Genomic DNA, 21,335 nt, shown 5'->3' with positions numbered 1-21,335 from the left:
AACCAAATCATCTTGGTTGGATTCTTCTACCACGAGTTGATTCGTGTTGAACTTTGCGACTGTGTCGCTGATGCTGTGATTAGCATATCCGACTAACTCAGCCATGTCTGAGTAGTATTCTTCGAAAACCAAATCATCTTGGTTGGATTCATCTACCACGAGTTGATTCGTGTTGTACTTTGCGACCGTGTCGCTGATGCTGTGATAAGCATATCCGACTGACTCAGCCATGTCTGAGTAGTAATCTTCGAAAAACAAATCATCTTTTGTTGTTTCGGAATTCTTTTTGTTCTCTTCACTTTGGGTGGTGCAAACTGCTTTTTTCAGGGCGTTGTGCAAGTTGTTTTTTACTGTTGGTTTAAGTTCAGGCGTTTTTCTGTGTTCTGAGGCAAGAAAATTTGGTTTTACCACTTTAAGTGTCTTGTTTTCAATTTTCGGGCATTGCCCTTTTAAGTAGGCATGGTCGAGATGCTCAGACGTCATGACGTCACGCGTAGGAATGAATTGCGCATGTGCAAATCGGCCTTCCTCCTTCACTGTGCGGTTTTGTGTCCAGTGCGCATGCGCGGCTTGCGCATGCGCATGCGCATAACGATCCGCGACCTTTTTTTAACTGCGCATGCGCGGCTTCCGGTTCCGGCGCATGCGCAGACGCAATTTGTAGTTCTTTGCTTGCCCGAGACTGCAAAATGTGCTCCGACGCCATTTTATCACGGATGATTTCAGCTTTTTTTTTCTAAAAGTTGTAAGTTACCTTTTCTTTCCGATCTGGACTGGATTTCAGCGTTTTGGCTTTGTGAAAAATTCATGTTATTTCTTCTTTTTGATCTGTACTTTTCATTCGCGATTTCTTGTTCTTTTCGTGATTTTTTAAGTTTTGCATCACTCAGCCTCTCTGCAGTTTGGCCTCTGAGCATGCCTTGCTGTTCAAATTCCTTACAGTACTCTTCGAATTTGTTTAGTATCGTTTGTAAGCTGTTTCTGTCTTCACCTTTTGAGTATTTAAATCCATTATAAACTTTCCTAGCTTCATGTCCTTCGATGAGCATTGCTATTTTAATTTCGTCTGAGGCTGCTGCTGCATCATTTGCTATGATACCTAAATCGAACCATTGTTTAAATATTTTCCAGACATTTCTTACATTTCCAGTCATGTCCAGCTGAAGTGGGTATCCAAGGCACATCCTCCCATCAGCGATGTCTTCCCAAGTCGAATGTCCAGTAGGAGATTTCCATGCCATTTTGTTCTTTCTGTGTCTGCAGCTGAGTTGTCCTGTAGTTAGCGTCTGAAGCCACTGCTGGTACCATGTGTTGTTCCTCGTGTCTTAATAAAACTCGTAGTCTCAAATGTGGAGAAGATGCTTTATTGTGAATTTGTTCTCTCTTCAAAGCTTAACATACGGCTACCTCAAGTGCTGGCTGCCTGCCTGCCTGCCTGCCTGCTTGTGTGTCTGTGCCCTGCTACAAGTTCTGCCTTCCGTGAAGTGTGTCCTCACTTCCTGTCCCGGTCTATTTATATGGCTCTCCCGTGCTCCCTCTAGTGTTTGCTCAGTTGTATTGCATCTAGTTAACTTGTGATCACCACATCCCCCTTTTTCTCTTTACATATTTTCTGTACATCGTTAAAGAAAATTGTACATCCTGTCCTGGTGTATTTATAGCTCTCCCTCTAGTGTTTGCTCAGTTGTATTGTATCTAGTCAATCTACGATCACCACAATATAGTGGCTTCCACAACTTCAAGATGTCCCAAAGCACCTTACAGCCAATTAAGTACTTTTGAAATGACGTTATTATTGTAATGCAGGGGGACATTGCAGCCCAACTGCACTCAGCAAAGTTCATAAACAGCAATAAGATAATGAGCAGATAATCTGTTTAAGTGAGTGGTTGAGGGATTACTATTGACCTGTTATTAGAGTAAACATACCTGCACTATTTTTACATTCATCTGCGAGGACAAATGGGAGCTCAATGTAATGTTACATTTTAAAAATGGCACTACTGACAGTCAGCAATCCCTCACTACCTTCACTGGGGTGTAAACCTAGATTTTGTACTTTGGTCCCTGGAGTGTAACTTAAACCCACATCCATCCAACTTAGAGTCGAGTTACTAGCTGGGCCACAGCATGAGGGCATCAGGCGAAGACAGGGTCATGCCTGACCCACAATGTATCCCCACAATCAAAGTTCACGGGGGATTAGCCCTGCTGCCTCACGGCGCCGAGGTCCCAGGTTCGATCCCGGCTCTGGGTCACTGTCCGTGTGGAGTTTGCACATTCTCCCTGTGCTTGCGTGGGTTTCGCCCCCACAACCCAAAGATGTGCAGGCTAGGTGGATTGAACATGCTAAATTGCCCCTTAATTGGAAAAAAAAATTAATTGGGTACTCTAAATTTATTTTAAAAAAATAAAAAAATAAAAAAATAAAAAAAAAGTTCACGGGGGAATAATAGTCACATGAGCCACGTACTCCAACATGAATCCACATCTTCATGAGAAGAGTCTGTGGTGTTCTTTGTAATTTTGTTATCAGGATGGATGTCGTAGTCTTCACAAAGACCACAGAAACTAAGTTAATTAATGAAGCTAACTTTTATTTACACTACTTGAATTAAGCTCGACCACTTACTTCTATAGTAATCAATAATTACAGTAATCTGCACTCTACTAACTCTAACTCTAACTGTACTCTATCCTTTCTAGATCTCTCCTATGCACTCTACTGCCTCTCCCAGAAGCCTGAGAGTCAGTGCTTTACATAGTACTGCATCTAGCTCCATCTAGTGGATAATTCTAACATGACATTAACTCTTTGTATACTGAATATTTCTATAATGTCACAGAGTCCAATGTTATTCTATAGCAATCTGCCAAATCTCACAGCAATATCTCATTCCTCCAACCCTTTGCGTTAGCTAAAGAGCTTTCAAAATGTCACCGGCCATCTGTTTGAATTTTAGCCTGAGATTCACATTTATTTTCTCAGAAAAAACAAATGAAAATTGTTTCAGTCATTGCTGAGCTGCACCTGCTTTATGGTTTATTCATTTGAGGAGCATCACCTGATTTAAAAACTACTTGCAGAAATGAAATTGAAAAATAAAAGCTTGACTCAGTTCAGGTCAATGTCACATTGGACTCATTTTACACAAATACTTAGTGTGCAAATAGGATTGATAACTTTTCTTTGGAAGTTCCACTTTTCTTGTCATGTTTAAACCATTTTCTGCATCAAACATTTTTACTGTGAACTCATTTATGAAGAAGAAATTGTGCTCGGTATGCCAGATCCTCTTGCTTGCCTTGTTACAGATTAGTGTAACTTGTGAGAAATTATCCTCACCTTTATACCCAAAGAATGTGGAGACCAATTACACTGGGTCCCTACCACTTTGCATTGCTCTGGGCAATTCAAGACTTCCGGCTTGGAAGGGACTTACACACCATCCTGCACATTTTCTTTGTTTCAGGTTTTAAAAGCTATATATGTTTTAGACTTAACCTGGTTCAACAGGTTGATCATCACTCTCTTAATCCAACATTTTCCCACTATTCCCCAAGAGGGAAAAAAATGTGAAGATGCAATCAGTCAAATTTGGTTAGAAAAGGGTTAAGAAGGGAGGGCATTGTTCCATGTGACGGATAAAATGGTTCACTAAGGAGGCCGTTGTTTCATGTGACAGGTAAAATTACCTGACAGGAACATTACTTGTTCCAGAAGTAAAAAGGTTGTGGATACCTGTTTTGGTAACTTTAAAAATATATTCTGGGAAAGCCAGTCTCATTCAAGTGAGAATGCAGATTCTGGGCCACGGCCTTAAAAAAAAGGGGGTTTTGGTTTATTGGATTTTGTTTTTGAATTGGAACAGCTAAGGAGGAATTCATTAAGTATTAGACATAGTGTACTGTAGCTGTGTGGTGTCTTTATGTTTGTAATTGATAAAAGTTCTTGCTGTGTGTTTATATATATGTTAACTACGATCTTAGAATAAAGCTTGTTTTGATTCAAGTGTCTGGGAAGACTGATGAATCACACTGAAGGGAAGGCTCCTGTGCTCATCCTAGCCAAATTCAAAATAAAGGTTGTCGGTCAGATGGACTTTATAATATACCTTGGAGTTTCTAAGCCCTGGCCCATAGTAGATGGGTAAAATAGTTCAGGTGGGAGGGTGTTGTTCCATGTGATGGGTTAAATGGTTCAGAAGGGAAGGCGTTATTCCACGTGATGGGCAAAATGGGTTCAGCCTCAATCCTTTACTCACAAAGGAATGACATCAGAGGTCACATGATTCAGAGGTCACATGATTATGGCAAGGCACAGTACACAACAGGCAGATAGGCACAAAGTTATTTCTCCAAGCATTCCTCTTTTTCATTAAAAGTAAATAAACACATTGCATGCACTATAATTTGCAGTTGTAAGTGTCCCACATACAATACTGCATTTAGACAACGTTATCACCCATAAACAGAAACCTTTTTGTACTACTTCGGTCTGTCTCTACACATGCATTCCACACATAGGCATAAATTTCAAGCCAATCTGGTCCCGCTAACAGCGCATCCCCCCCTGCAGGTTCCCTGGTGGTGCGGGATATATTTGACAGGAAATTCCGTTGACAAAGGCGGCATTAGAAGGTTCAATGGTGGACCCCTCCCGCCTCCACGAATCATGCAGCGAATTATGCGGTAAATCCCGCCTATTATCTTTAAAGCATTCAAGTCGTCTTATGATTTCCATGAGGGTTACTACTAACTGCTCATCTGGTGTCTGCTGGTTCCTGGGGTGACTTTGCTCCAGTGGTTTTGTAGGTAATTAAAGAGTAGGTTGGATGCAGAGTGGCATTAGTTGTTGAACTCAACTACTTACCAGGTCATCATCAGATGTGTTTCTTCCCTCTAAGATCACCTTGTACACATCTGTGCAGGATCTACTCGATTTCTTGATGATCCTTTAGCAATTTTCACTACTGCCTCAACCTTTCCTTTTGCCTGGGATAGAACATAGAACATAGAACAGTACAGCACAGAACAGGCCCTTCGGCCCTCGATGTTGTGCCGAGCAATGATCACCCTACTTAAACCCACATACCCGTAACCCAACAATCCCCCCCATTAACCTTACACTACGGGCAATTTAGCATGGCCAATCACCTAACCCGCACATCTTTGGACTGTGGGAGGAAACCGGAGCACCCGGAGGAAACCCACGCACACACGGGGAGGACGTGCAGACTCCACACAGACAGTGACCCAGCCGGGAATCGAACCTGGGACCCTGGAGCTGTGAAGCATTGATGCTAACCACCATGCTACCGTGAGGCCCCATTTAAATATTGGATGGCAGCCTGTTCATTTGTTTGTGGAGTATAGAACATAGAACAGTACAGCACAGAACAGGCCCTTCGGCCCTCAATGTTGTGCCGAGCCATGATCACCCTACTCAAACTCACGTATCCACCCTATACTCGTAACCCAACAACCCCCCCCCCCCCTTAACCTTACTTTTATTAGGACACTACGGGCAATTTAGCATGGCCAATCCACCTAACCCGCACATCTTTGGACTGTGGGAGGAAACCGGAGCACCCGGAGGAAACCCACGCACACAGGGGGAGGACGTGCAGACTCCACACAGACAGTGACCCAGCCGGGAATCGAACCTGGGACCCTGGAGCTGTGAAGCATTTACGCTAACCACCATGCTACCCTGCTGCCCCTAAAGATAGTGCAGAGATTATGTGCTCTGCCAAATTTCCTCAATCATTCATGAAGAGTCTGAATTCTTCACTGGTGAACTGAGGGCCATTGTCACTCATCACAATGTCAGGACTGACAAAGCAACTGAAGTGCATTTCAGACATTCTACAATCTCACTGATAGTCATTGTGTCTAACTCCCAGTAGTCTAAATAGTAGTTGGCGGTGACAAGATATTCTGTTCCAAAGAGAGTGAAGGGATCTATTTCTGGCTTCATCCACGGTCTGTCTGGGACATCACAGGTCGTAGGCGGATCATTAACTTTCTTCGCTTGATGTACATTACAAACACTACACTGGCTGATGTAGTCCTTAATCTCTTTGCTCTTCTTTGGCCAGGAGAGTACTTCTCTTGCCTTCCTCAGATGAGACTATCATTTCTTGATGCTTGTATGGATGTGCCTCAGTATCTCTTTTCCCATCTTCTTTGGGACGATAATTTTGCCACCTTGGGAAATCCCTTCATTTCTGTATGCCAATACTGACTTACAGCATTAGGTGTGTCCCAGATGGTTTCAGGCCATCCTTTCATCACTACCTCCTGTAGCACCTGAAGAGTTGCATCTTGTTGTGTAGTTTGCTTGATCTGAGCAAGACAAGTCTGCCAGATTCAATGTCTGCTGGGTTGGTGACTTCTAGAACATGTTGTGCTGTAGCTTCTATTGAATCTGGAATATTTCACACTCTGTACAAGCATCAGCAACTTTCTTCATCAAAGGGAGTGCAGTTCTCGACAGCACATTACTGATGGGCATCTGTTTCCCCTGCTTGTACTTCACTTCAGAACTATATATTTGCAAACAGAGTAACATCCTTTGCAGATACGGAAGAGCAAATAAAAGCAGCCTGATGAAGATGCTTTGAAGTGACTTATGGTCAAACCTCAAAGGCATCACTTTGTCTCTCTGAAACAGGTATTCATTAAAATGCTCACAAGCAAAGACATCTTTGCCAAGCATCTTTCTAAATCTGGGTCTGGCGTCATTCTGTTTGAATTAATGTTCTGGATGCAAAGGCCTTGTTGTATGAGTATTGCTCTAAATTCTGCTTTGCTGGCATGACACTGCAGGATAACTTTGTTGCTGACTTTGTAGTTAACCACAGCATTGGCATTGTCGTCACTAGTTGGTTAAAGCAAATGAAAGCTGCTTCTTTTTCTGCGCCCCTGTACCATTGTACACCCTTTACTGTGGGTCGCGGGCGGGTGTTAAGACTGTCACAGAGCAATTGGTCGCGGCGTTCTCGATCACGGGAGAAGTTCCCAACAGCCGCGACCAGTTTTTAAATTGAGAATGCCACCCACAACTGGCTTTTAAGTGGAATGCTGTAATCTTCTGGCCAGAAGTAGCAGAGACCAGATCACACGCCCAACACGTACACGGACGTCATGTGCCATATATGTCCGTGCTATTGGTGCAAAATCAGGAGGAGAGATTCCGCCATTTTCTAGCTGCGAGCAAGCAAGGCAACCACTGTAAAGAATTGCAGATTGAGCGTTTTAAACAAAGAAAACTCTGTAATCGGGAACAAAGCAGTGTAAAGGTGATTTCTTGAGGTATGGCTTTGTGAATTGTACTAATGCAAATAAGGATGCAAGCACAAGTGTGTTATATGCAGGAAAGTATTGGCAAATGAGAGTTTAAGCCCCTCAAAACTTCAGAGGCATTTGGAGCCTAAGCATGGCGAGTCCAAGAAAAAAACCTCATGATTTTTTTCAAAGGATGCAGCAAGAACTTAAAACATCAGCTGAAGTCCTCAGCAATAATGTAACATTGAATGACAAAGCAAGTGAGATCATGAAGGCCAAGCAAGCCCACTTGTCACGTTAAAGATAAGCAAAGATGGTGTTTCATGAAGGACAGTTGGCGTGGGTCGTGAGGGTCAACTAGTGTGGGTCGTGAAGGCCAACTGGTGTGGGTCACGAAGTTCGGCCAATGTGGGTCCCGAAGGTCAGCCAGTTGGTAAAAGTGGGTCCTAGGAAAAAAAGTTTGAAAAACGGCATTACAGTGAGCTTGTGTAGATGTTCACACACCAAAGACAAATTGGACAGGAAATTGGTTAGGTGGTTCACAAATCCTATAAATCGTTGAACCACCTTCACACCTCTTGGTTGCTGCATCTCTGGTACAATTTGCACCCTTATCATGGAAAAGTCCTTTCACTGTCAATTCATGACTTAACTTCAGCCATCTTCAGTTACAGTTTTTTTCCCCAAGGAGGTGGGCAGTCAGGTTAAATATGCAAAGGCCTAATAAGGGCCACTTTACTAGGTCAGTGGCAATCATCCCTTGTCATGTGAGGAAGTTGACAACTAAATGGAGGTAGCCTCCCAGGATCAGCCTAGGGGAGAGTTTAAAACCATAGAGGGGGTCACCACAGGCAGGGAAGGCAGCCCCTAACACCACACTGATTTCCTTGGAGGACTGTCCCCTTCATCATTTGTATTTCAATGTTTTTAAAGTTGTTTTATGACCTGTCTACTGAATACAGCAGATCTTCTGTTGGCTTCAGCAACAGCCACCATTCCTGATTATGCAGCTGAGGCTCCTGATTTTCTGGCTGTGTGACATGATTATGTGATGACATCAACAGTGGCACTTGGGAGATTTTCCCTCTCTTTTAGCTAGGACTGTAAGCAGGCAACATGTCTGACTAGCTGGTTAAGTAATCTAATGTGTGGCATCCTTTGTTTGTACTGCAAAGAAGAACAGAACACCTAAAAATATAACAGTAAAGGCAAGGCTGGTGACGAGTAAATGGAGTTTTCCAGAAAAATAGTCAGAAGAAACAATTCAGGCCTTGACCTGGAGTCAAGGATAGATTTTCAGGAGACCACGTCACCATCGATTGAAGTACGATAAATTTGGCCATTGGAACCAGTTTTTAGCCTTTGCTAAGGGTGTGCATTAATTTTAAAACTGATAGAAAACAATTCAGACTGTTCCTCAATTTTTTTTAAATCGACCATTGTCCCGGTAGCACTCGAAGAGTCGGAGGCGGGAATTTTTTTTTCTTTAGCCAGCATGTCGATGGTATTACTGGGTGATTCAAACAATCGGTGGTTCAAAACCTCCTGGAAAATTAGTGAGAAAAGAAAATTAGGGTGTGTGAAACCAGTTTACTTACCGAAGCTGGGGAGACTATTCCAGCTGCCCACCTTCGCATATAGTGGGCTGCAGCATCACATCCTCGATCTGAGAGAGAGAAAAAGAGAGAGACCTGCAATTGGAATAACCACTGCCCAGAATGGAAAAACAAATAATAATAATGCGGTAATAATCAAGCTTAAGCAGAATTAAAGCCCAGCTGTTCTGGTTTTAAAACAAATGTTGTTTGTAGAAAATAAATTAGAGGGGATGGAAAGTTAAAGAAAGTAATACAACTTAAGAACAAGTAACTGTGATGGCGGAAAAAGATAGTGCTATGGAATCGATGAGAATGCATAAGCTTGGAGCTCCTACAAAGAGAGATTTCAATATTACCTTGATGCAAACAGGATATTGGATGAAAGTAAAGTTGCAACTTTCTTGGCTGTAATAGGATGGGAAACCTTCACCCTATTACAAACCATCCTGCAAAGCCTGGTACAAAAACTTGCAAGGAATTAATAATAATACTCACTTATTGTCACAAGTAGGCTTCAATGAAGTTACTGTGAAAAGCCCCTAGTCGCCACATTCCGGTGCCTGTTCGGGGAGGCCGATACAGGAATTGAACCCGTGCTGCTGGCCTAGTTCTGCATTACAAGTCAGCTGTTTAGCCCACTGTGCTAAACCAGCCCCTCATTGACCAACACCTTGATAAATACTTGTCAACCAAACAATTGATCATTGCCGAGAGATTCTGATTTCATCGACAGAACCAAGGAGAAGGTGAAAATATTCAACAATTTTGTAGCTGTACTATGCAAATTAGCAACAAATTGTGAATTTGGGCCCACCCTTGAGGACACGCTGCAAGACAGACATGTGTGCGGATTGAAAAATAAGGTAATTCAGCGACTATTGCAAACTGAAAGCTCTCTAACCCTCAACCCTGTTGTTGAAATGGCAGTATCTATGGAAATAGCAGATAAAGAAGCTTCCCAATTGGAACTGGCATCAAAATAAACAAGACGGTTATTGAGGAACGAAGATCTCTCAACATGCAAGCATGTCAATGCTGTGCCCAGATGGGTCATTCTACACAGGAACGTTGGTGTTAAGAAATCAAATGTCTTAATGGTGGAAAGCAAGGTTACATAACAAAGGCATGCTGGGCCAAGCAGAATTGTCAAACCTTGAAGCTAGGTAAACACAAGAACACACCCAAATCCACATAAAAAGTCTATAGATTGACCGAAAACAGTGAGAATTTGCAGGAAGAACTAAACTTTGTAGGGAACTAAAACTCGGTATACTATCGATGCAAGGCAATGCACAGAGATTTTGGTTCTATCCAAAACTGAATGAGAACAAAATTAAAATGGAAGTAGATATCAGAACCGCTGTATCGCTCATCTCTGAAAATTTATATCAACAAAAGCTCAAGAATCATCGAATCCCTATCGTGCAGAAGGAGACCATTTGGTATACACTGAGCCTCTGAATGAGCAGATTACCAAGACCCACTCGCCCACCCTATCCCTGTAACCTCATAATCCCACCTAACCTTTTGGAAATTACGGGCAATTTAGCTTGGCCAATCCACCTAACCTGCACATCTTTGGAGAAAACTGGAGCACTCGGAGGAAACCCATGCACACAGGGGAGAACGTACAAACTCCATATAGAGTGTCACCCAAGGCTGGAATTGAACCAGGGACCCTGGCACTGTGAGGTGGTTGTGCTAACCACTGTGCCACCATGCTGTTTCATTCAACTGTCTGATACAATCCTGAGAACTAAGGGGGGGGCTCTTTATTTAGGGGTCTCTGGGGGTGGGTGGGTATGGGGGAGTCTGGTGGGGGTGGGTGGGAAGATCTGGCATTATGGGGGCAGAAGGTGGCCCTCAGATGGTCTTTGGGGGAAACTCACTTAAAAGGTTACCCCATTGGCCCACAGCGAGGGCCACCATGTCAGGGCCACGGTGGGAAATACCAGTAATAATCCATACCCACGTGATTCCGGGTCCAGAGGACCAGAGAATCACAAGGGCCTGGCAAATGACGGTGCCCAGCCACTAAGTGGATGTTAATGGGTCATTCAGAACCATTTGCTTCCTCCGGCTGGTGCGCGGGCGAGAACCCCGATTCTTCCGCCAGCGGGGGGGGGGGGGGGGGGGGGGGGGGGGGGGGGGAGTATCACAAAGACACCGATCCCGTTTTTATACCAGACGAATGATTTTCTGCTGCACCAGGAAATCCTCTACCGGCGGTGGGTGGCGGCGGAGAATTGTTACTGTTACTGCTGCTTCCTTCATCTACCCAAAACCATGAGCGGTACACTTGTAAGACTGTCATTTGCAATGCAACATGAAGGCTTAAGGTGGGGGATAACTCTGGCAATGTTTTTTCTTCATTCTTTAGACTTCTGAGGCCTTCTATGGTTTATAACCCACATGAGGGGCCTCACGGTAGAATGGTGGTTAGCATCAATGCTTCACAGCTCCAGGGTCCCAGGTTCGATTCCCCGGCTGGGTCACTGTCTGTGGAGTCTGCACGTCCCTCCCCCGTGTGTGCGTGGGTTTCCTCCGGGTGCTCCGGTTTCCTCCCACAGTCCAAAGGATGTGCGGGTTAGGTAGATTGGCCATGCTAAATTGCCGTAGTGTAAGGTTAATGGGGGGATGTTGGGTTACGGGTATACGGGTTGCGTGGGTTTAAGTAGGGTGATCATTGCTCGGCACAACATCGAGGGCCGAAGGGCCTGTTCTGTGCTGTACTATTCTATGTTCTATGAGACATTACGGGGTCGAAGCAGTTAGTCTCCCCATGAGCCTCGTGAGTAGGAGCTCCACCGGTGAAGGGCAGGACCCGGCTGGGATCTGAAGAATATTTCTACATATTATTACTTTGTAATAAACCTAGTTTCTCTTTATCCACTTGCCTCGACCCGTTCTGTGGTCACTGAAGCCTCCTTTCAGCTTGTGTTGTGCCCACACACACACCACACAGCATTTCTTTACACCTTCTTGAACTCGTGCCTGCTGTATTGAATCCCCCCCCAACTCTGTTACACCCTTCTCTTTTGAGGTACTGTTGCAGGATCCCACATTAGTCTCTCTTATCCCATCAGATTTGCAGCCATCACACCAAGTTGTGAATTGCCGAGCAGTAGTGTAACACTGTTGAGCTGGCCTGTTTTGTTTAAGTGAGGTACCAATCACAGAAACCAATGGTGCCAACTGCCAGAGTCCATGTGTCCATTGACACATCAAGGAAAAATGCATTTATTCGCAACAACTAATCCTGTTAGTTTCTGCAAAAGGTACAAATACCAGGCAGTGGTTCGCACTGCTGGCATCACGGTGCCGAGGACACGGGTTTGATCCACGCCCTGGGTCATTATCCGGTTGTGGAGTTTGCACATTCTACCCATTTCTGAGGATCTTCACCCCCCATCCCAAAGATGTGCAAGGCTAGGTGGATTGGCCCTTAATAGGAAAAAAAATCATTTTTAAACGTTGCGAAAACAACCCTAACAATAGGATCAGCAGAAAATTCATCTTGTCCTAAGGATTTGTCATACGGTGTAGAATCTAAATAAATAGACCAATTCATCTTCCATCCCTTCAAAAAACATCACCAGGTGCACATGATTGGCAACTTGCAGTACTACAAATCATTTTTCGGGATCAAGATCAGGATGCTGAGATTTTCTGCCAATTTAATTCACAGCAAAACGTTCCTGTTAATTTCCATCACAACAAATCTTCCAAAACAATTCCAAAACGGGCAGCACCGGCAGCACGAGTGTGTAGCACTGTGGCTTCACAGCACCAGGGTCTCCAGGTTCAATCCCCGCTGGGTCACTGTCTGCGCAGAGTCTGCACGTTCTCTAAAGACATGCAGGTTAGGTGGATTGGCCATGATAAATTGCCCTTAGTGACCAAAAAGGTTAGGAGGGGGTTATTGGGTTACGGGGTATAGGGGTGGAAGTGGGGCTTAAGTGGTTGGTGCAGACTCAATGGTCCAAATGGCCTCCTTCTGCACTGTATGTTCTATGTTCTAATTGTTTTCTGCTATTTGTAAGACAGAAAGCAAAGAAATATAATTTAAAGGCAAACTATTTCCCATATGCCCACAGAATAGTTAGATATGAATTGACTTACATTAGCAATGAGTCGAGACTGGCTCCAAGTACAGTTTCTGAAATATTTTGGACTTCAGATCATTTAACTCTCGGAATTGTGCTAGTCTGCTCACTCAGTGGGACCACAGGTTGGAGAATCAATTTTAACTGAATTTCTTGAACTGGAATTGGGTGGGTTTTGGGCCGGGTGTGCCTTTTACTCCCTGCCCGAGTTTACTGTCTCTTAAAGTCAAATGCTAAAACCGGGGAAGAAGGTTAAAATGAGCGACTGGTTAAATTTTTGCTGCCAACTGCCTGAGATAGAACTCAAACAATTTCACACGTCAGTGAGATCAATGGAATGTAAAATCAGGCATTGTATAAAATTGACACCTGCCTGAATCACCCCATACAAACCAAGCAGTTGGGTTAAAATTGAGGCTTATGTTATTGTTTCAATTTTTCAACTTGACAGTTTCATTGGTTTTATTAAAGAAACATGTAAACACTTTGTGAAATGTATGCAAGTCATGGAGACTAATGTTAGAAACCCAATTTTATATATATTGCCTTCTTAATAATACGCATTGAGATTTCTCAAAACAGGATCTCCCCATGGCTTATGAAACTAAAATAGTTGTATTGGGCCGCTTAACTAGCCCACCGGACAAGACTTGATGTAAGGGCAAGGCCGTTTGAATCTCGCGAGGAGGTCTCTCGCGAGATTTGCGATGCTCAGAAACACCGTTGCGAAATCACCGGCATCTCGCGAGTACATCACGATCTGGATCTCGGAATGGCTTTAAATATGCATTCATGGGATTCTACCAGCATCTGGCTCCTAACGGCCGCCTCTGCGAGACCTCGCAGACCTTTAGCACTGGTTTCCACAAATGTGAACCAGTTATAATGGCACCTTGGTGGGGGAGGGGCGGGGGGGGGGGGGGTTCTCCCGGGCCATTAAAGGACCAGGGCAGGGTGGCACCCTGGTACTCCCTCTGGCATCTGGGCATGTTGGCACTGCTAGGCTGGCTGGGACACTACCAGAGTGCCAGGGTGGCAGTGCCAAGTTGGCCAGTGCCAGGTTGGTACTGACAGGAATTGGGCCCAGGCCTGGGGGGGGGGGGGGGGGGGGGGGGGCGGTTACCAGATGGAGAGGAGAGTGATAGGATGTTCCTCGGAGCCTCCCTGAGGTTGGGGGGGAGGGACGGAGGGAGTATGAAAAAAGGGGGACGGAAAGGGGGGGGGGGGGGATCGGGGCAGTCAGACAAAATGACACCTCCGATCTGCAACAGAGACTTTCTGCTGGGCTCGCACAGCAAGAGATGACTCAAGTGTGGCCTGGGTGGAGAGAAACTCTCGGGGCCAGAATAATCGGGGTGTTGAATAGCGTCGCTGCAGCTGCGAGAAACACCCGCTAAATGCGCCCAAAACCAGGCGTAGATTTTTTTTTTACGTGAATGGTGCCCTTGATATCTACATCTGTAGTAGACAACAACACTGAGATTATTAACCATCATCAACTTACATTGGATGTAAATTCTGTGGTTGTTCCACTGAAGTGTCAGTTATGCAGTTCCTGTCATCTGCCTCGGTTCAGGATCTGGAGATGATAACATTTCTGTGAAACCAACTATTTGCTACCCTTCAGTTGCTGTTTTGCAGAATCTAACAATCGTACATACAATCTTAGGACCCTTTATGCCTTTTATAAAGCCTTCGAACCTCATATTTACAACTCCCATGAGTGTTGGATGTCTGTTTTGTTCTCTTTAGAATGGGTGAAGGGGCTGATTGAAGCACATTAACGATTTATTGTTGTGTGACTCCACACAGGCCATATTAGAACAGCTGCAATAGTTTCATTTCTTCCACAATGAACGTGACTTATCAAAACTTATAAATTGTGGATTGAAAGACCTGTCATAATATACATCCATGTATAGAATGGAGTGCAGACAGGCAGTGATTGACACACAGGATGACCAGTAAGCACACAGAACACAGCAGCCAATCACCAGACAGGACACGACCACTATAAAGCCAGAGGGCACCAGTTTTCCTGCTCTCTCTGGATCCAGCCTCTGAGACAGTCAGAGCTCATGAGCATAGCCAGTAAGTCTGGTCAGACTAGCATCAGGTCTCCAGTCAAGTCAGCATATAGTGTCAACTCACAGTCGAACATGTAAAATAGTTAGATGTTAAATAAAATCGTGTTGCATCTCATCAAGTGTTGGAAGTCTGTCTCTCGCTACACTGCATCAAATGCAGTCCACATAGACCCAGCCTACCCAACACATCAAGACCTGCTCAGCTATCAAAATGCCACCATCTCTTTCACGTAATATTTGTGCAAGTTAGTTTCTGTCACTTTATTATGATCAAAGCTATAAATTAAAATTGGGAAAGCATCTAGAGCCTTAAACAGTTTTGGATTTACAGCATCCTGATTAATGAGAAAAAAATAATTTGACTTTGAAACTGGAATGATTCCAAAACCCTCCGTTTGCAAGCAAAATTTGTAGGTCCCCCCCCCCCCCCCCCCACCCCCCCTCCCCCCCCCCCCCCCCCAATCCCTAACCGAGCTTCAATCCCCAACACCCCACAACATTGGTCAACTTAGTTTCAATTTAATTTTTCCTTATTTTTGTTGCAATTTTCGAGTCTCTTTCACGTAGGCTGAAGGAAAGCTGGAACGGTGCCGCAATATTCTCAGGGATAGACAGTTAGAGGAAAGGGTGGAGCTAGTTTCAGTTCATCTGTTTTCCTTTCCACAGAGCATTGTACCTGGCAGCCAGGTCAACAACTGACAGTATTATCAGAGCGAAGACTCTCAGATTTGCAATGGCAAAGCAGCTCTTGAAAGAACAAGGGCAGGTGTAAGAATACTCCATGTTATACATGTGACTGTCCTTACCACAGGTCTTGTATTTACCGGTCCAGCCAACATTTCCTTGATATGTGCTTATAACCTGCCTGCTTACCACTGGCTGGGGACTAATGACAATCCCACAACCTATGGGAGTATGAGCTTCCCCAATGAGGGGGGGCGGAGAAAGAAGAAATCATTAGCAGACTCCCTGCGTAAATAGATGCTGGCCAGTTGGAAACAGCAGAGAGAGGAGTGAGCAGCAAGGGAAGTTGCTGCTGCTGTTGTATATATATGTTATTGTAAATAAATATTATTTCTTTGTATCCTGAAAACTCGTGCTGGATTCTTCATGGCCCTCACAAAAATATGTCAAAGGACAATATATTGTTGGCTCCTTCAGGAATGAAATGCTATCATAAAGGAGGCTGTAACATAGTTATGCTGGTTCCCTGGATGGCCAACTTTCCCATCGCAAGGGCATGTTACACACATGTGATGTATGTGTCTTGGATATAAGTCTTTGAAAATCCAATTACTTTCTTCAGTTTGTTTAGGAAAGGGACATTAGCTTGACGGACAAATACTTTCCAAATATTTAGCATTGCTAAGAGTAATACAGCAATTGTGTATGTGGCTCACTATGCAATACCAGCTGTTAAACTTTGTTGATCCTCCAGATAGGTGAGGTTTTTCTTCTAAAAGGTGCTAAACAACAGAATGATGGTGTAATGGTTATGGCACTGAACCAGCAAACCATGATGAGTATTTATATTGTAACACTACAAATAGTGAATTCAATGAATCTGGCCTTTAGGCCGACATCATTATTTGAAACAATAATCATAAAAGCTGCGATTGTGTTAAAAATCCACCTGAATGTCCTTCAGGAATGAAAAGCTATCATCCTTATCTAACTTAGCCCTTACAAGACACAAATTTCACACTAATGTGGTTAACAGTAGCTGCCGAACTTGCCTAGCAACACATTCAATCCCAAAAAAGATAACGCTCAGAAAGATGTTCGATAAATGTGCACTTGTCTTTTACAAGCTAACTCCAGTTAAATCTAATGTTTGAAATATATATATATATAAACACACATAATGTTTGCTGTCAAATGTAACCTCACAAAAAGACCAAAGGTTCATGCCCTATGCTATTTTGTTTATATACAAAAGAAATTACCTTCAATGCTCCAGTAATCGGATCCTGGTTTATACTGACATTACTTGTCAAATGCCGGACAGGGACTTGCAAATAACAAGAGTCCAGAGAATAAACAGATTTTACTGTCAAATCTGAAAACAATTCTAGGAATTGTAGCTACAAACACATGCCTGTTATTGATTGTTGAGTTTCTTCAGCTGACAAGAACTCCAGAAAGTTCTAAGAACTTAAGACCAAACTTCTTGTGAGATATAGCACTTAGGGCAAAAGAGATCAAAGGATCTGGGAGGGAAAGCGGGATTAGGCTTGAGGATTGAGTTGAATGATCAGCCATGATCATAATGAAAGGCCTCCTCCTGCTCCTATTTTCTATGTTTCGATGTTTTTCAGAGAGGCACTGGCATTTTGAGGGATTTCAATACAAAGTGCTTTGTGTGAGGAAATGTAGTAAGTTTCTTGAAAAAGTTGCAACTTGTTTATATCTTTATCATGTTTTAAAGCTGGATAGTTTTTTGAAGAATAAAGGAATAAAGGGTTTTGGTGTTCGGGCGGGAAAGTGGAGCTGAGTCCACAAAGGTTCAGCCATGATCTCATTGAATGGCGGAGCAGGCTCGAAGTGCCAGATGGCCTACTCCTGCTCCTAGTTCTTATGTTCTTATGTCCCTGTGGCAAATCCTCAGCCTGTTAGATGAAATGTGTATCAAAACGTATTTGGCATAATTTCATTGGATCCTTCATTTTTACTGATCAATAATACAGATTACATAGGAAGGTAATTTGAGAATGCAGGAGTTGTTAGCCCTGGTCTTTTGTGTTTCTTGTTAAGGATCGCATGCTTAGACTTACGAGCCATGGGCAATATCAGAATCTGCAAAACGTTGCTGGTGATAGCAGAAGAGCGGAGGATCCTTCGGGAAAGGACTTGTGCTTCCTTTAAGTACACACGAGGAAAGCAATGGAAAACCACCTTGTGTATTCTTTTCCCTAGTCATATTGCTCATTGATATTGAAAACTGGAGGCTCCTACGAACAACTGAAGAGGAAAGTGCAAGACAGTGTGGTGAGGAAAAATGAAGGCCTGCCCTTAGGCAGATCACTACTACAATTACATATGAACATAAGAGTGCGCTGGACCAAAAGAGGCCACTACAGTCTAGCTGGTGCATTCACAGTACATTTTCACTTCACATTTATGAACTGACTTTATTGATTTCAAATTGATTTCTTCTCTGTGTGGTCACTTGTGATTCGTTGAGCCAATCAGGCAGAAGTGCAATGGAGAAATGTGGCTATATAAGAGGTACAAGAAAGTGACAGTCTAAAATGTGATGCATGATAACCCAATGAACTTAAGCCAATGACTTACAATGCAGAAAATGTGCCGGATAATTTGCAGACACCAAAGCCTGACAAACAGCAATGGAATGACCAGATAATGTGGTTCTTATGAAAAGTGGTGTTGGATCAGGGATAAATGTTGGCCAGGACACTGCTGAAATCTCCACTGCTCCTGTTTAAATAGTGGCATGGGATCTTTTATGTTCAACTGAGAAGGCAGATGGGGGCCTCAGTTTAACATCTTATCTGAAAATCATCACCTGTTATAGTGCAGCACTCTTCCAGCAATGAACTGAAAGATCACCATAGATTTTGTGCTCAAGTCTCCAGAGAGGCACCTGAACCCACAACCTCTGATACAGAGACAGAATGATACCAGTGAGCTCCAGATGATAAAGTATGCCCCTGGTGATGCAGAACTATGATACAAGATGTATGTTGGACAAAGTGCATGCAAGACCCAAGGGGCTGGATTGTCATCTTTGAGACGGGAATCAGCAGCTCAGAGATTTCTCAACATCATTATCCAGTCTCCTACCAGTGCTTGCCAAGGCTATTTTGATCCACTGGAGACAGAGGCAGGTCCATGCCAAGGCAGCCAGATTAAAAGGCCCACTTCCATTCACTGAGACATTGGCCCAATTCTGGAGATGAGTGTGAAACCCTGCTAACCCTCACCCCCTACCCCCTTACTCACTTCACCTTCATAACCCTCTCACCCCCATATATCCCATGCACCGTCACCTCTGTACTCTGGAGAATAAGAGGGCACACATTTAAAGTTATTTGCAAAAGAAGCAACTTTTTCACACAAGTGGTTTAGTCTGGAATGCACTGCCTTGACGTGTGATTGAGACAGATTCAATTGAGGCACCCAAGAGAGCCTTTATTTAGAAGATTATTTGAATAGAAACAGTTTGCAAAGGGATCAGGAAATGGCGGGGGAATGGCACTAAGTCATAATGCTCATTTAGCGAGCTGGTAGAGACATGATGGGCCTTTTGGCCTCCATCTGCGCCATTACAATTCCGCGATTCTGTGATACTCCCAAACCCTTTCATCAGTATCTACTAAAAACAAAACTAATGACCTCTATATTATTTGGAAGTCGCAGAAAATCTCAGACATTTTTCAAAATAAACAAACATTCCTTGAATGACCTCTTAAAAACATTATTCTCTTAAAAAGCCCTTACCTCTGTCAAAATAAATAAGCATGACATCCTCCTAACAGCTGTTTCAATAAACCATGCTGAGTACAATCCATTAGTGGGTTTGAAGGAAGACAAGCATTCTTAAAGGCAATCCACTGAAAACTGTATAACAAACCCTGTTAAGCAGAATCCATTAAAATCTTATTATTATTATAAGCTCAACCATCTGTCAAAGCTTTGAAAAAGTCAAACTAATGACTGAGCTGAACTTCAAGAAAAATGAGTAACGCAATTTTACACAATAGTACATTGTAATAGAATACAATGTAAACTAGCACTTTATCCATGCAATAATGTACTCTCATGCATCTGAAGACGTTTCTCCTTTCACAATGCTGTTCTTTCTCTTGACAGCTGCCATTTGCCAGCGCGGAACAACCTGGCACTACATTATTTAATGGTCATTTGCCTTTTCAAAATGAATAACTATGATCACTGTATTAAAAAAAGCAGACATAATTTATGCTATAACATTTCATTATGGCACGTAAACTGGACACTCTACCCTTTTGTATTTGCCTTTCATACAATTTCTGCATGGTACACCATGGTTCTCAGCTCTTCATTGGTATGATTCACATCACCTACCAAAGTCCACCCTCCTCCATTAAAATTGGGGAAGTTTAGAAATGCCTACTTCTACAAAACTGTTGGCAACATCAGGAAAGCTGTGTATGGGCTCCAAACCTTAACCCATGCCGATGAAAATTGCTGATGCTAGAAACAGGGGCGGGAATTCTAGATATGGGTACTGGTTACCATATTTAAAGCCCATCCAATGTACTTTAACCTTGCTTCAGAACTTCAAAGGTCACACTGCCAGTTATCAGCAACATTAGGTGAGAAAGAATCCATGACCAAAACAGGAGCGCAACCTGTCCATGGAAAAGTTTCAATGGATGAATGGGTTCTGAGACTCTGCTTTGCAGCACAGCGAAGAGGATGAGTCCTTACATGACAATTACCAGAAATCAGTGTATGAGCAGGCTACACAGGCAAGAAGGATCACAAGCAGGTAATGACGTGGTGGATGTGGTAGAGGAGACAGATTTTGAAAGTAACTGGGTAGGAAGTTATCTCCATGGCTGCTGGATTGAGGGACAACCACATCACCCATACAAAATGTATTATGTAATTTGTTATGCACAAATCCAGAAAACCTAGCAACTATTTTAGGGACATTGACTTTGCTTGTTTTTCTAATTGGAGAGAGTTTTTTAAGAGGACTGTTGAACTGGTTAGGCCATACAATTAGTAAAAAAATACAATATAAAAATATTTTTATATCTCTTACTTTAAAAAGCAAACAAAAATCAACATTTACAAATCCAAGTATTAAATATACCTTATTAATCACCTCATCAATTTGCCCAGCCGCCTTCAAAGATTTGTGAATATCTATCCCGGTCCTTCTGTTCTTTCACCTCCCTTTGAAATATTATTATTAATATTCTCCACCTCAGCCATTTGGTTCCCCAATCACCAAACTGTTTATGTCCCCCTGAAATCTGTTAGTATTCTGTTCACTATTTACCTATGTTGTCAAGTTTGTATCATCTACAAACTCCTCATATCCAAGTCCAGGTAAATGATATGAAACAAATAAGGCAATGGTCTGAATACTAATGGGATTTCACTGCATACTCTCTCCCGTCAGAAAAACATAAGTTTTGCAGTAGGTCTGAGGACAACATTTTGAAACTTTCTCGGCAATATACCAACTTGCACTGATTTTTATTGTGCTTCAGTCTGTAGTAAAAAGGCCTGGCATGTGG

General features: G+C 43.1%; 1 long non-coding RNA gene across 1 annotated transcript in view; it reads right to left on the bottom strand.

Moving 5' to 3' along the window:
• The window catches only part of LOC119965978, a 29,059-nt gene extending 20,106 nt beyond the window's left edge, over positions 1–8,953 (bottom strand). The window contains exon 1 of the long non-coding RNA XR_005460650.1: positions 8,889–8,953. This is a non-coding gene — a long non-coding RNA (uncharacterized LOC119965978). The remainder of the gene's footprint in view (positions 1–8,888) is intronic.
• Between the last annotated feature and the right edge of the window lie 12,382 nt (positions 8,954–21,335).

Source organism: Scyliorhinus canicula, chromosome 5 (genome assembly GCF_902713615.1).
Source record: "Scyliorhinus canicula chromosome 5, sScyCan1.1, whole genome shotgun sequence".
NCBI classification, from domain to species: domain Eukaryota; kingdom Metazoa; phylum Chordata; class Chondrichthyes; order Carcharhiniformes; family Scyliorhinidae; genus Scyliorhinus; species Scyliorhinus canicula.
Note: the sequence above shows the minus strand (reverse complement) of the source record. Positions and strands in the feature narration are given on the sequence as shown.